General features: G+C 43.9%; 1 protein-coding gene across 1 annotated transcript in view; it reads right to left on the reverse strand.

Moving 5' to 3' along the window:
* TUB (TUB bipartite transcription factor) overlaps positions 1 to 16,999 on the reverse strand; it is a 135,566-nt gene that overhangs the window by 118,441 nt on the left and 126 nt on the right. The window lies entirely within an intron of this gene.

Genomic DNA, 16,999 nt, shown 5'->3' on the forward strand with positions numbered 1-16,999 from the left:
TGCAGCTCTCTCACGGTTTTTACACAGCATCCTCTGTTTACACTGTCACCATCTTTTGGGGGATATCACTGATGTAACGTGGGAGGAAGTTCACTGTGTTGCTCATGCAGAATTTGTTCTCCATTTCCTGATGGAGCAAGGCACTTGTGTTTCTTTCCAATTTTAAGCATTTTTTCCACAGTGTTTTCTTTTAGAATATTTGCACTTTAAGAAAATACATGCCCAAAATGTACTGAAGGATGAGTGGGGAGAAGGAAGGAAAATCACAGTAGTATGTAAGTCATCTTTTATTTAAACTAATTTATAGGCCCTTGAAAATATTTGAACTTTCTTCCCCTCCAAATTTAGCCAGTCTTATGAGATGTTAATTATTCATTTCCCCAATGTATTTCAGCAAGGCAATCATAATTAAATAAAATACCCATTTATTCTGCTTGACCATCTCTCTGCCTTTTAACGTGTATTTTAACTGTTTTAAGGATGGGGATGATTTGGGTTGGAGCTGGGGTGAAGGCTTTTGGTTTATTCTGCTCTCTCACAAACTGACAAATTTTGCTAAATTCCAGCATGACCCTGCTTAAAAGTGCCTTAAAGAAAAGTTATTCTGTTCTCTCATATAGATCTATCTTCCTCCAGGGGAGATTTTGGATTGAAATTTTCTATTTGGTTGGGGGCTGCACAAACTCATTGCAGCTTCTGGTGTTAAAGCCTCTGTGTTTTTAATGTGGACTGCTTTGTGAAACATTTTCCTATGGGATTAGGAAATGCTGTCACATTCTAGTTTAGCTTCACTTACCACAATTTTTCTCAATACTCATCATTATTTGGGTGTTAGGGTCCAGTTTAAGTCACTTTTAATTGCCCCAAAGTCCATCACAAGTTGACCAGCAGAGCTGTCAAGGCTCAGCCATTCCCTTACAAGGAGTTGGGGGGTTTTAATGAATAATTTTTTCTGGCTATTTTATTGTCCAGTGGGGTGGAAGCTAAACATATCAAGATTTTTCACCAACCCACCTTAGGCTCCACAGTCCACCAAGCACAGCATCAGCCATGTCACTTTTCCTGCGTGTCACATACCAGAGGAACAGTTGTGTTTTCAATTCTCATGAGGACTTGTGCCTATTGATGCCTTAAGCTTTAGCTTTCATGTATTTCAGATTCTGTGCTGCCTAGGGGTGTAGTTCTGAGCCTCATGTTAAGTATCAGTAAGTTCTCTTCACAGAGTAGGGAGACAAAACAAATCCTTTTCCTGCTGGAGACGAAGGACAATTTTCAGCCCAACAGCATAAACAACGGTGGACTGAAGAGAAACAAGAGATTGAAGAGAGAAACAAGAAGGATGAGACCTCACAACCTGAAACTGGAATTGGACAATTAAACCCCAATATGAAAATGGACCAAAACTTTTAAAAATATAAGATCTCATGACCAGTCAGCCATTTTGCGACCATTCTTGGTCCACCCTGGGTGTAGCCCTGGTCAGGCTCTTGTCCTGCCCAAGCTGTACCCTAAAGGCCTTTGAGTAAATATCTACTTTATTCTCTCTGTCCAGTCTCTGTTTGAGGTCAGCCTTCCCAAGGCATCACTATTTTCATATTTCTCCTTTCCAACCTGTGTGTGCAAGTACCAGACTCACCTTTTCTTTATCAGAGGATCGGGCATGACATAGGGATGAAGAGCTGCATGCGGTATTTTCAGGAGACCAAGGGATTTCAGTGCTTCTCTAAACAGATTGGGATTTTTTTCAGCCTTCAGCCAAAGTGTTAACATTTCCCTACATCTTTAAAATGCTAGATCTCTTATTAACTTAGGGCTTAGAGGGTTTTTTTTATCCTAAACATGCTTTTATATCAAGAATTTTGAAGATTGATCAACTAAGATCACTCAAAATATGCTATGGTTAGAATTTGAAAAACATACCTGGATTGTTTAGCAGACTGATGCTCTGCCTCAATCACAGGTCAGTCATAACAGGACAGTAAAATTATCATAAAAAATAGGGCAATACTTGCAAACTTGTTAATTCAACCATGGTTTAAAAAAGTGAACTCAAGTGACCTGGGTTTAAAGTCAACTCACCTGAAAAGTCAAGCATCTGGAAAATAAGCAGCATATCTCCCAGATGAAGCAATTACTTAATTAGTGACAGTAAAGCAATGAGCATCTCATCAGTTTGCTGTTAAACACCAAAGAAGGCGTTACTGTGTATATCTGGCAAACAGCTCTAGGTGACTTGAGAGATATGTTTATGATAAAAGATAACTTCTAATAACAGATGCCATTGCACATTCCACACAGGAGCTGAAAAAAACCACTAGGAGCTGAAAAAAGAAATATTTCAGAAGCATCTCAATGATTTTGTGATGATGAAAGCAGCATTTTTGTTAATGCCACCAAGCCTTGAATGCAATGCCATGCTCCTTCTGTCTGATCAAGTTTTCTGTCTTTTGCATTTAGAAAATCAAAAGGGTTTACAAGATGAATGTGGATTATCCTCCACCTCTTCACAATGACTTAGTGACAAGCAACTTTAACGTGGCCAGTGCTGAACAGGAGTTCAAGGACCATTTCTTCGAAATCTGAAATACATTGAAACCTCAGCAAAGAAAATGGTACTCTATTAAATCTGCACCCTGTTGAGGGCTAATAAAAAAACCTCTGTTGGGTCATAGATACCAGAGTGGTAAGAAACCCATGAACATTGTTGGTTTAGCTTTTTCATCTGTCCAGCTCTTTGGTGCATGGTGTAGGAAAGAAATGGCATTTTACCAACATCAGTCAGCCAAATCTGAGGCAGTTACACACAGCAACAGCTGTATCAAACTGCTTATCCAAATCCCACCTGCAGTTCACTGGACGCAACCCCCAAGTTACGTAACAACATTTTAAAAAATACGCTTTAAAAATCGAGGTTTGTGCTGGGGCCACTGTGCCACATTAAGGTGGAGAATCATCCACCTGCACTGATGCTGCTCTGTGCTTAAAAAAGAAAGGCAAATTCCATGACCACTAAGGATAAGAGGCACAGCTCAAACTGAAGGAGGCAATCCAGTGTCCACCATCCCTCCTTCTGCCTTGCAGTGTAAGTGGTGGAGATTTGCCTCATTTTTATAGGAAAACTTTCAGCTGGCTAGAAAGGACTGCATGAGGTTACTAAAAATGTTGTCTGTTTTAACAAGGGGGTTGAGCAGGCTCAGAATAAGTTAAATTACGTTCATTTCTGCACCATTCTCACTTTTCTATGTGATAGTCTCAATTACAGATGACAGTTTCTATTATTGGAAAAAAATGCACTGAGTGAGAGAAAAAAAAAAAAAAAGTTTCTGGATCTGGCAGGTCTCAGGAAGAAATCCCAGCCCCATGTTAGCAGCCTCCTTATTCTTCTTTGGAAAGGCTTGACCTGCAGAGAGGGAGGAAAGGCTGCGCTGCCATTTATCACCAGGACTTCCAGCTATCTTGGTGTTGGAGACAAACAATGCATCTGGAGGCCTCTGAGAAGCAGGAGCAGTGCAGCACTGCGCTTTGGAATGACTGCATGAGTATGACATAGTCGGACAAAAAAGCCTTTTTATTCCCCCTCCTACAAGAGCCCCAGGGGATTCAGCTTCCTCTCAGTACCTCCTGCAATCTACATAAAGCTATTTTTTGCCACAGGGGCTCAGTGCTGAGTGACTGAGCACTCTGGAGTAACACTTCTTGGTAACTGAACAGCCACTCTGGGTCTTGCTCATAAAACAAGCCCCAAATGGATGGAAATGTGCAGGAAAACTGCCCAGGACTGGGTTCCTCACAGCAGCTGGAGGGTGAAGGGTAGTCCATTTTCTGTCAACATGTTTCCTAGGTTTCCTGGCAGCTCAAAGAGTGCTGAGCAGCTCCAGTGATGCCTGTGACATGTCCCAGGAGCTGCTCACCCTCTAATCCACCTATACTATTGTCAGGACCCCAAAATTTGGGGGGTCAGCATCCAAAATTCAGGGTTCAAATTTGAGATTTGGGGTGGGTTTTCACCCCAAAACTGGGGGTTGAGGGGGCCGGGATCCCAAACTGAGGGCCTCTGCAGGTGACAGAAAATTGAAGGGATCAGAACCCCAAAACTTGGGGTCAGGACCTCAACATTTGGGAGGTGTGGGAGGTCCAGGACATTACAAAACCACCCAATTTTGGAGTCCTGGGCCCTAATCGGGCATTCCAGACACTAAATTTGAGAACATGAGGGGGGGCAGAAATTGGAGGGGGGGCAGATATTTGGTGGACTAGGGGGTCAGCACCCCAAAATTTAGAGTCAGGACCCCAAAATTTGGGGGGTCAGGACCCAAAATTTAGGGTTCTAGAGCTCAAATTCAGACATTTGGGGGGTCCTGGGCCCAAAATTTGTGAGTGACAGGATGCAAACTCCAGGGAAGAGACCTCACTTTGAGATGAAAATATTGTTTCTGATGAGTGTCTTAAGCCAGCAGATAGGAGGAGAAAGGTGTGCTTATTCCATTAATTAGAGCTTTGGAATTTATTTAATTAAAAATGGAAAGGAATTATGTCTTGCAACACTGGGCAAAGGGGGTGACTATTATATATTTAGGCAGGTAGAGGGGAAAAAAGGAATGCACATGGAGGATTTGAGGCAGGGGAGCTGAGTGAGCTTAGCACAGCTGAACTCATGGGGAGAAATTGGATGTATGTTTGGGAGGAAGATTCCCTATTCCCTCCACCCTTTGGTAACAGGTATTTTGAGAAGGAGGGAGAGGAGAGGCAGGACATCAACACCTCTGTCCATGTCTAACACCTCTGTCCTCTGTCCATTTCCTATATGAAGAATCCCAGAATAAATGGAATGGGTTGAGTTGGAAGAGACCTTAAAGATCATCTCATTCCATTTTCCTCTATCCCAGGTTGCTCAGTGCCCCATCCAACCTGACCTTGAGCACTTCCAGGGATGGCACATCCACAACTCCTCTGGGCAACTTCTGCTAGTGCCTCAGCACCCTCACAGTAAAAATTTTTTTCTAAATATCCAATCTAAAGCAACTCTGTTTCATTTTGAAGCCATCCCCGTTCTCCTGTCACTACATGGCCTTGTGAGAAGTCCTTCTCCATCTTTGTTACAGACTCCCTTCAGGCACTGGAAAGCTACAGTGAGGTCACCCAAAGCCTTCTCTTTTCCAGATTGAACAATCCAAATTTTCTCAGCCTTTCCTCACAGGAGAGAAGCTCTATTGCTCTGATCATCTCGGTGGCCTCCTCTGGACTCACCCCAGCAGCTCCATGTCCCTCCTGTGCTGGGACCCCAGGGCTGATGCAGCAGTGCAGGTGGGGTCTGAGCAGAGGGGCAGAACCCTTTCCCTCCCCTGCCCTGCTGCCCACAGGGCTCTGGATGCATCCTGGATCTGGGTAATTTCTGGGATGCAAGCGCACATTTACACATTGCCAGGTCACGTCCAGCCTCCCATCCATCGTTATCCCCACGTCCTCCTCTGCAGGACTCCTCTCCATCTGCTCTTCTGGGCTTTCCTGTGCTGCTGTGGTGCCTGCCTGCTCACCTGCCACTGCACATGCGAGGCTTCCAGCCCTGCAAAGCTGTGCTCTCACTGCACAGTCACCACGCTGTAATACCATTTCAGAATGCGATCAAACACCTCAAAATAGCAGCTCGTACTTCTCTGGCCAGCTCTCAGATAATGCACCATCGAGACAGCACAGATTTAATACAGGAGGCAGTTGAATCCTTCATGAAACAGCTAAGAGAAGGGAAAAGCTGTGAATGTCCTCCTTCATTTTCTCTAGCCTTGCCCACTGCTAAGGTGAATCAAAAATAATGCACATTTGTGTTTTTTTATTATAGTCCAGGGATGTAGCTGCAGTAAAACTGGAAAGAAAAGACAAGACAGTAAAGTAGCAGAAAAAAAGAATACAAAGGAGAGGACTTGAAAGAGACGGAAGTAAACAAAGTATCTTTCTAAACCTCCTGTATTGTTAAAGGGGTATTTTCTGCATGAACACGTTTCCAGACAGAGGGATAAGAATATAAGGGTTTGGTTAAAAAAAAAGCTCATCTATTGGCCCTCAAAGTCTCCTAAAAAAAACATCAGGGAAAAGGGGAAGCTCCCAGTCACAGAACCAACAGGATGGCAGAGCAAGGAGCGTGCTGGCAGCTCTCAGGGAGCATCATGGGGCGAACTTCACTCTGAATATCTAATTCTAGAGACTTTCCCTCTTCCAACATCCAGTGAGGAACATCCCTCCTAGATGTGGGTGAGCAAAAGATGGAGGGTGGCTGGTTGATGTCAGCAATCCAATTCCCTAAGATGTGCTGGGTAACACTTCTTGTTTCCTCAGCCATGTTCTGTGTCTTCTATTATAGATTATTTTTCTTTTTACATCCATAGACCAGAGTGCTCATAAGCCCATCTGGGGCCAGGGCAGAAAGCACGAGGCTGTAGTTAAATGTCAGCCCACAAGGCTGTGACCAAAACAAAGCTGAACTCAAATTTGAACAGTCAGTACCTTTACAGTGAGACCTTCCCCTGGTACCCACGCTCTTTTTCTTTCATTTAGCAAAGCCTCACGCACAGCATCCAAAGGTGACTTTTAAATCAGACTATCAAGCATTTAAGAAGTCTCCCCATATCACAGACAGCAGGATCTGAGCATATATTTGAATAGTTCATTGCACAGGGGTGGGGTTTTCAGGTCCCCTCAAAAAAAGCCAAAAGTTATAACTTATAAATCTGCTGTACTTTTTGCACAGAAAAACTTGACAGTGTCTAGGTTATAATGGTGCCTAAGCTATAAACTCATAGACCTCTGGTAACTTACGCATGAAAAAAGTCGACAGTACTTGTGGACACAATTCAAGTGTCATTAGAAAACTTTTTGCATAATTTCTGCACCATATTAAAAGACTCAATCTGAGATATTTCAGAAGAGGCTCATTAAAGGGCTCTCGTATTGTTCTCTGCTAAATAATCTGTTTTATTACTCCCTCTCTCCGTACCTATTCTTATCCAAGTCATCTACCTTGACTTGCTAACTACCTACACAAGAGTGGTGAAGAGAAACTTAATTTAAAAAAAAAAAAAAATTCTCTATATTTCCAGCATTACCGTTGAAACCTTCATACTTCATTTACTGTACACAGAATTCAGAATTTTTGTACAGCTGCACTATGACTGAGATGGGATCAAAAAGGTAAACTTGGACATTACGACTATAGAAAAAAAAGCAGTTGTTGGTAAAGAGGCCAGAATTTCAAATACACTCAGAGCCTCACACCCCTGCTGGAGCATCACACTGCTGCTGAAGTCACAAGCACTTTTATGCTGCACAGCACATCAGGAGAATATATGCATATAAATTCCAGCAGCTTCTCCTAGTGACAAAGTCTGGACCTAATAACCAGCCAGGAAGGTAAAGGATCAGGTGCAGATCAATATTCTTTGCAATATTGTTCTTGGCATGATCCATAAGAACCACACAGGGAAGGGATTTAGGCACATACTTCACAGCATGGAGATGATCCCACAGTTCAATACGGGCAAGGTGAAAGAGAGATTTTTAGCAGAGAGATAATAATCAACACCAAAAAACTCAATTTGAGTCAAAGATAAATGCATGGCTTCCTCTATCAAGAAGGTTTAGCCCCACAGGAACTGCACTCAGCCTCATCCTGCACCCACACCCTGTTCCCACAGCACAGCTTCCCCAGGCCAGGTGGGAATGCTCCTCATGGGATGGCCACAGAAGCACTGCAGAACACTCACACTTGTTAATTAACAATGAAAGCTTGCACCTAAACAAATGCATTTTCGTGTACTGAGATGGGAACAGACCCTTGACTCCCACCCTTAGAGCAAGATTTCTTTCAGCTTTTAACTCAGCATCTCATTGCTTTCTGTGAACAAATCTACAGCTCAGCCAAGACAACAGGAAAACCTCACTGCAAGGGATAGGCAAAACAAATGCTTCTGCTTTTGCAGATATTTTACTTGAATTGCATTTCAAAACAACCTATTAGCCCGTGCAGATTTCCCAGTGAATGAATCAATTGCATACAACGTATCATAAAGGCTTTACGGTGAACAAAACAGAGTTTGGCCACCACATCTGGGCTTCAGTTTCCCTCCCAGGCACATCTGAGATGCCTGCAGTCCAAGGCTGTCCAGGAGGGTGTCTGGTGGACAAACCCTGGCTTCACCTCCCCAGGAGCACAAGAGCAGGGCTGCAGGCAGCAAAGCCTTTTGCCTTATTGGCAGCCAAGACCTCATGTCCAGGGGAGACAGTAAATGTCAGGGAAATATCACCACCTCCCTTCCCAGTCTAAGAGGTAAAAAACAGTGTATTTGCACTTAATGGTGCCATATTTGAGATGATATATTTAATAATCCCTGTAGTCAGACTGAAGCTCAGCTCCAGGAGCTCTGAAAATTATGAACATAAATAGCTGTGGTTTAGCCTCAGCTCTCTTGCAAAGGGCAGCCCACCTGCACCTGGAGATGATGGGAGGAGTGCACCTTCACCTACGGTATAATTCAGACATCAAAAAAATGCAGAATAATGTTGTGGAGCTGTTCATTATTTTTCATAAGAGAGAGCAAGCAACATCTGTGTAATACAACTACCAAATAAAAGCAGAGAGTGGAAACAAAATCTCTGGTTTTCAACAAGTCTGGAACATTAATTCTCAGCTCTGATCTTAAACTAGTTCTTATTTTTTGGTTCAAAGCTCCTTTCCCTTGCTATCCATACCCCTGCATTCCAAGCACAAGTAAATTGCCTTGGATCTCAGCACACCCATTGCTTCAGGAATCATTTTACATTTGCAAAAGGATGAATGAAAATAGCCCAGAGTCTGGTATGAACATCTTTGGCTGCAGTATCCAACATGCCATACTCCTGGAGTTAATCCTCTTACTGTGATTAGCAGAAGAGCAGAAGGGTTGTAAGAAGGGACTTAAGCGGGCTTTGGCCTCAGCCAGGGTTCATAGCCCAGGCTGGCTCCTCTGCTTCTTGCGTGAGTGGCCCACACTGAATTTCAAAATCCTCCCTAATCAAATACATGCAAGGGATTTCTGGGGAGGTGAGAAGAAAAATGAAGTGTGCGGGAGAGAAACAAAAGTGTTTTGTTTGAGCATGTGGTGCATGCTGAAGGTGAAAGGAGGAGTGAAATTTGGGGTGCTGGCGATGTGGGTAATGCAGTTACTGGGAAAATGTGGCAGGGGGTCTGTGCACACCAAAGAGCACAGGTGGGGAGAAAACCACAGCAGCAACATCACAGCTTGCAAGAGAAGGGGACACTCATCCATCAGTGTCTGGATTTTAGGCCTGCTGAAGCACAGAATGCCGTGGAAGGAAAGCTGCTGCCAAGACCTTCAAACCTTCTACTCACACAGTACACTGGAGTCCCGCTCCAGTCCCACTGATTGCCAGCTCCCTCTCAGCATTTACCTGTTACTCACATGTTGCTAGTAAGATAAGGCTATAAACTACTCATTATTTAGATAGCTGCTTTTCTTTTCCCCTCCAGAAATCTGCACTGTGCAAGTTAGCTCCTCTGAGATTTACTCAGACCCACCTAAAGAAACTCAACCAAATCCACTGGCCACATACATCGTTCTCGGTGACAGCGCTGCCTCACATGTACATAAAAATCAGCTCACCTGCTCTACAGTGTTTAATAATGAACAGCTCCCAGTTTCTCTACTGACCCCTCTCTTCATTTCCTGCTTCTGATTCATCTGCATCTTCCGACCAAAAAAAAATCTTTTCTAGTCTGAGTTCATAGTTTCACAATCCAGATGATAACTCAATTCTACGAGGCCCTGTTTTGAAGCCCAAATTTCATTATCCTTCCTAAAACGAGCCAAATTATACTAAAAAGCAGAGCACTTTATTTGTTCCACCTAAGATAAAAACAAATATGATGGAGGGATAAACTAACTTTGAGCAGAAACTTCAGTTTGGGAAAGCTCATGCACCTGTACTTCAATAGTGCTGTGTTAAAAAAGAACCAAATTCAAGCGAGGAATGAAGCAAAAATGAAGTTATATTGCTAGAAACCAGAGCATCCTGCAGACAGAGAAAACAATCTGTGTGGAGCCAGCCTCTTCCGGACTGACTCTCTGATTGATAGCTCCTGCTGAGTCCCTCCAGACCTTTTCCTTACTCAGCCTTCTCAGAAAGCTCTCTGAGAGCATCTCTCACCAACCAAGCAAATTCCCTGGCTTTCAGTAGAATTTTAGGTTACAGCTCTGCAAAACAACCTGTGAGAGCATGTCTAGAAAAGCCATGGTGAGGAATTGGCTTTGATACTCCAGGAGTCCCAGCAGAAGATGTTGGAGCAGGATTTTCAAGCAGGATTTTCAAGCTGGAAAAGGTTCACTTTGAGAAATATGTTTCAAAGGATTGCCAGCAAACTCTGCGAAGACAGGAGTGAATCTAGGTGAGCTCGCACACAATTCCCCAGGAACAGATCAATAGTTTAATATCAATGGCATCAGCTCCTGGAGGGGCCACGAGGAACAGTTCCACCCTCCAAACAGCCCTTTGTGTTCACAGGCAGCAGAAATGCACAGCTGGGGGTTCATGAAACAGTGAAACTTCCAAACAAACTGGACTGTCTCCAGAACAGAAGAGCACTGCCTCTGGAATCACATCTAGGCATGATCTTGTCTCCCTAAGGACCCACAAATTGGAAAAGTTTGAACTGGCACATTTCCCTGACAGGTAGGTAAGCAACTGGATGTTTGACACAGCGTGGCAGTTTGTCACAGTAACAGGACTGTAACACACCACAGCACCAGCAGGATAAAAGGAATCAAACACACCGCACAGCAAGCTCATAAAATAAGGAAATAATATTTTTTTTTTCAAGCAAGGTGGCTTACCTGTCTGATCATCTATGTCGTGTACTTCTAGAGACAAATTACAAGTTAAGAATTACTTCTGAAATTGTTTTTGAGCTGATTAGTTGACAATTTGCTCTTCAAAGACCTGTACTCCTCTGGGAGCATCTTTGTTTTCATACAGGCCCTTGGAATCTTCCCCTGTTCTTGACCTCAGCATTCAAGCATTTCAGCTATATCCGAGCACTGGCTAACACTGCTTTCTACAAGCACAGGTGGCTGCTGGCTGAGCTCAGCCTGGCCATCTCAACTGGACATCCCACTGTGTCCACAGCTGGCGTGGGTCTTCTGTCCCGATTAATTTCTGAAGGGGAAAACCCTCTGTGTTGGTGTTCAGCCATGAACATTATTCCTCAGACTTCCATTAGTAGTGGCATTTATACAAATTATGTATTGGAGAGAGAAAAGGTTTTCAATTTTATGATAATGCAGACCATGAGCGACATGGTTGATTTTTCTTTAAGATATAATCTAATGCTGAGAGCTGCAGTGAGGGCACGAGGAGTCTCTGATAGCTCAGAGCTGCAGTGTTCTATCTTCCCTGCGTTGTGCATGGATTCAGGCACAGCAGAGTGACAATTCCGTGCTCCAGCATCAGAGATTTGGCACTTAATACCTTTGGCTACCATGTCTAAAAGGCACATTCACACGGATTGTGCGATAAGACAACAGAGCAAGGAGAGACAAAAGTGCTAATAAGAGACCCAGAGCAGCATTTCTTGAGGTACTTCACACGCCGTACATCACTCTTCACAGACAGTTTTGCTGGTTTCCTATTCCCCCTTCTATCCTGAAGAAATGCTTGAGTTGTCTTTATGTTTCAAGAGACTACCTGAAGGCAGGATTTAGGCACAAAGCTTTGCAGAGACCTTGGAACTTCTACAGAGGTCTCTAACCGTACTGACAAAAGATGTGTACATTTTCTGTCCATTTTTATTGCAAGCTAAGACTCAAGTGACTCTCTCCTTCTTACTGAAAATTCCGAACTTACGTTACCTGGATATATAACATTACTAGGGATAAATGCTGACTCTCCTTTAAAAACTTACCCTGCACTCACTACTGAGCTGCTGGCTGTGATTTTTACTGCTCCAAACACCAACCACGGAATCATTTATGTTGGAAACAACCGTGGAGACCAAATCCAACCATTGAACCAGCACTGCCAAGTCCACCACTAAACCACGTCCCCAGGAGTCACATCAACACGGCTTTTAAATATCTCCAGGGATGGAGACTCAGCCAGTTCCCTGGGCAGCCCGTTCCAGTGCTTGCAACTCTTTCAGTGAAGAAATTCTTACATTTGTTAAGATTGTTATGCTGTACATGAGCCAAGTAGGTTTAAATTATATTCTCAGGCTACTTTTGTTTAAGAAGCTTTAAAATTTCTTCTTCAGGGAAAAGGGAGCTACAATTTCCTCTCCCACACCTCTCTGCAAGGCTGCCACAAGTCTCTGGAGAATTCACACACTCCAAGGATGTGCAGCCAACCAGTGCAAAACATTCACCCTGAGCACGGGAGGATGCACATGAATTCACCTCAGGTCATTCCTAGTGCCTTGGCTTAAGGAAAGAAACATCACTCCCAAAGTCTAACTTTTCCTATGTCATTGAAATGAAGATGTGAAAGAAAAACACAGAACCTGATTCCAGCAAACTCAGTGCACAAGACTGATAAACTTCTAAGGATTTTCTGTATCTGTTACAGAAATGTTTTATTCTGGCTTCACTTGAGGGTTGGCTGATTCTACCTCTCCTTTTGTCCTGTCGAACAGCTTCCTCTTTTTGTCCTCCCAGATCCTTTGCCCAGTGATTACAGCTTTAAAGGTACCTCACCCAGGAGGAAACACCCGAAGACACAAGAAGGCAGAGGAGAGAAGGGTGGCTTGGCTGACAATGGAGAGGAGCTGCTCTCTGATGTAGTTAAAGTGCACTCACTGCAGCAAACCTGTGCATGCTTCAGGATTCCACAGATGCTACTTCAAAGAAGAGAAGGAAAAAGAAAGTTAAGTTTCTCTAAGACAACTTTTTTGGATTAAGTTTGGAGGACAGCCCCTATTTACTCACTGATGAAAGCATGTCCCAGAAAAATCAAGGCAGAGGAGTCTAAAACCATCAAAAACAAAGATCTAAGATCCATATCCTCCAACATCATGACCCAGATGCACTGTCACAGCTTTTCAACACAGGCTAAAAAAAGGCAAAACCAGAAATAGTGGCTTCAAAAGGATGTAAAAAGCAGCACTGATATTCAGAACAGAACAAAGATAGAGATCAATAGAAAAAACTTTCGAACTGTCTCCAACAGTTGAAACATCCTAGGAGTTGGTTTCCCAAAATATACTTCCAAATGCTGGTGGATGAAAACCTCTGTCATTCATTTGTGGTAATTGGTGAGGTCGGGATGGCTGCACTGAAGCCCACCAGGAAAGAAATAGAAAGTAAGTCTGGAGACAAAACAAAGAGAGAAAATGGGGATGTGTGGAAAACTATGGATGGAGTGGTGTCAGGAAGAGATGTGAGAAAGGAGGGATGACTTCACATCCAGTATTTTGCTATGGCTTGTTGGTTTGTTGATTTTTTGTAAAGAAACCTTTTTTTTCAGGCATAGGTATGATGTGAAGGTTACCTGTTACTTCTGCAAAACTCCCTGCTGCTCCTGAAGAAATCCTTCTGGACCAGCCATGAGAGCTAAGCACAGACCACTGATTCATGAAAAAAACTTGCAAAATCATGGAGAACCACTGATTTCTTGCACAGTTTTTCCAAATGGGGACTGCAGATTCCCATTGTGCAGTACTTACCCATATAATTGATATCAAACTGGTCTGCTGTGCCCATGGATTGGCTGAATCCCACACACTGTCCTAAATTGTGCCTTCAACTGAATTCAACATCATGAATGGTATCAAAGCTCCCTCAAGCCTTCACAAGCACCATTTTGACCTTCAGTGGTCAAAATTGGGTGGTGTTGCTGAGGTTTAAGCATTTGACAATCTGGTCACCAGCTGCTGTGAGTGCTACAAAGGACTCAGGTGTTCCAGCTCATGGGAATGTCTCCTCAGCCCCACAGCAGCCAAAGAGTATTCCCCACTGTCACCTTCCTATCATATTAATGACTCTTCTCTCTGAGCTTGCACGGGAAATGAAACCACATGGGAATGATGAGAAGCACGGGCAAAACCTCCACCTGCCACCTCTATTTGCAGATAGCACCAGCACAAGGAGGTTTCAAGCATCTCCAAGAGCAAGGGCCTGCACTGTTCCCAAAGAAAGCTGGGAGGAGGCAGCAAGAGTGCTGGTGGGCACCAGCCCAGCTGCCAAAACCTGCACCAGCACTGAACACTGAAAGTTTGGAAGAGAGCAAGTTTCACTCTGCCCTGGAAGGTGAGCATGTCTGCATACCCAGGGACTGAAGGCATGATGAGTAGGAAAAGAAACCAAACAGAAACTGAATATAAATTTGTCCAATAAACAGCTTGTCACCAAGGGCAGAAGGTGAAAGAAAAGCTTTTTTTTACTCGAGGAGTTAGCCATCTGAACCCAGAGTTCCCAAGTGTTTCAGGGTTCATCATAATATCCCCGGTTTTTGTGTAAATTGCTGCCTGTCCTGTGCTTTCAGCTGGCAATGTTCAGAGTGACCAAGGAGTTACAACAACACTAAAATGGGAGGAAAGCAAAGATAAGGCCAGCTTCTTGGTGCCAGGTGTGGAAATGCCAAAAGTGATCATTAAGAGCCTTTTCCAATTATACCTGATTCTTTTACATGCACACACACTGGTCTAGGCTGGGAGAGGGAGCGGGGGAAGCTTCCCCCTGGTCAGGAGGGCAGCTGTGCTGAGCAGGGCTCCCTCACCTCCAGTTGTGCAGTCAAGTGCCTCTGCCTGCACAAATCATCTGCAGGAACAACCTGTGGAGATCCTGGGCAGCAAGCCCAAAGGAATACCACAACCACAGGGCCAAATGCTGAGATACACAACAAATGTCAAATAAACCCCACTGAGAAGCACCTGCCAGCTGCATTCCTGTGAGCCATTTAGAAGAGACACAGAAACTCCCCTCATTTCCATGGGGAAAAGTTCATGCACACATCTTACCGAGTCCAATGGCCAAACTCTTGGTTTAATTAGCTAAATTTCTTAGATAATGCCTGGTTTCTTTTCTAATTACGGATGCAATTGTGTTTATGAGAGACAGCACCTCCTCCATTGGCCCTGTCCCTCTATTCCTGCAATGCTGATTCAAGGATGCCAACGTAAGAGGAGTACCTGTGTGCTCTTTTTCTCAAGAAAAAGACTTCACACAGTGCTTGGCTGTTCACAGGGCTGTCCCACATGCCCTGTGCCGCAGAGTCCCTCTGCCACAGAGCTGCTGGGACTCCTGTGGCCACTGGTGAGACAGACCAAAGCTGGGACATGATCCAAAAGCAAACATCAGCCGCCAGGGTTTGGGATAAAATAGAGTTAGTTCCTTCTCCTGCCAGGAGCCTGGGCACAAGGGGGGTGTGGAAGGGCAGGCTCAGCCTGAGAGAGCAACTCTGCACTGGTTTTCAGATGAAGACATTAAAAGCCACGATTTACTCCTCATCCTCACAGCACTGAAACGTGTGTATATATATATGTTTGTATATATATATATATATATATATATATGTGTGTGTGTGTATATATATTACATAGTTGGATTTATTAGGAAAAATCCCCAAATCTAAAAACAGGCCACCAAAAACCAGCCTGGGCACTGAAATGTTGTATTTATCCCCCCAGGTGATGTAGGAGAGCCATGCAGGGTGGACACATAAGTGCAGGACGTTCCCAGGCTGATGAACACTCATCAGTGACTTCTCTGTCAGGGTCAGGAAGACTGAAAACTGGAGAAATAGGTTGCAAGTAATACAGAATATTAGATCACAATGTGATAGCACTGGGAGAAAACCTTCAAGAGGAGTTTCTGTGAGATGTCTGGATTTTACTGTAGGGTAAGAATATTGAAACTGTTGTAAACCTGGGCTGCATGGGGCAGACTGAGCTCTTCAGGGTCTCACTGCTGCCCTTTGAGGATGTGGCATCAGATGGAAAGGATCCTCTGCATGGGACAATGCACGCATAAAATCACAGCTTGTTGTATAACTCAGATTTAAGTACACAGAAATACATACAGTTTTTTTAAAAAAGAAGATACTGTTCCATTGGTACCACGGTATCTGTATTTTTACTGCCAAGGCAGTGGGAATGCACCAAAAATGAGTGAAACTCTCTAGATGCACATATAAAACATACATACCCACGCATCCAGGGAGTGTGGGCAATGCTGAATACCTGGCTGAGCACTGAAAACCACTTCCAAGGGCTATTTCTCCAGAATCTCATGGTGGCTTGTGGTAATGATTCAGTGGGATGCTAACATTGCTTTTGCTTAGCATTTCAGGTGCAACATTTACACAGAAGAAAAAAAAAAAAATAAGAGTATGGAGTTTGTGCCTTTTTTTTTTTTTTTTAACCTGTCAGTCACAGCTGTGAATCACATTAAAAAAAAAACCGAAAAATTAATGCTACAACAAATTTCTGTTTCCGGGAAGAGGAAAAGTACACGAGCTGCTGTGAAACGCAGTGAGAATATTTCAACTGTCTCAATGAGACACCAAATTCAGCCCTCTCAGCTCTGTGGTACCTGGGCTGCACACAGTGCTTACTCGAAATCATCACTCTTTATCCCCATCCTGGCTCCCTGCCACCTCCATTTCCCAAGCTTTAGTTTATATTTGTTGAAAGCTTTGAGCAGCAGTTCCCACAGACCACCTTTCAGAAGTCTGGGTGGCTGCTGAGGTGGTCAGTGCAGCTCAGAGGAGAGACATTTGCATTCAGGGCTGGGAGCACCCTCAGTCTGGCCACCCCAGGGTGGGACTCCCACCCTGATTTCCAGACAAACACCGGCCAAACATCATCAAACACCGCAGCTGGACTTGCTGGGAACACACGGTGTCCCAAGACTGGAAAAGCAGCACCAATAAAGGGTTTTGCTTCCCCTGAAGAGGCGCTCCCCGTCTCGGTTTATATAAACAGAGTGATGGTCTTACAATATCAGGAAGTAAAAAAAAAAAAAAA

The sequence above is a fragment of the Sylvia atricapilla genome, chromosome 6 (assembly GCF_009819655.1).
Source record: "Sylvia atricapilla isolate bSylAtr1 chromosome 6, bSylAtr1.pri, whole genome shotgun sequence".
NCBI classification, from domain to species: domain Eukaryota; kingdom Metazoa; phylum Chordata; class Aves; order Passeriformes; family Sylviidae; genus Sylvia; species Sylvia atricapilla.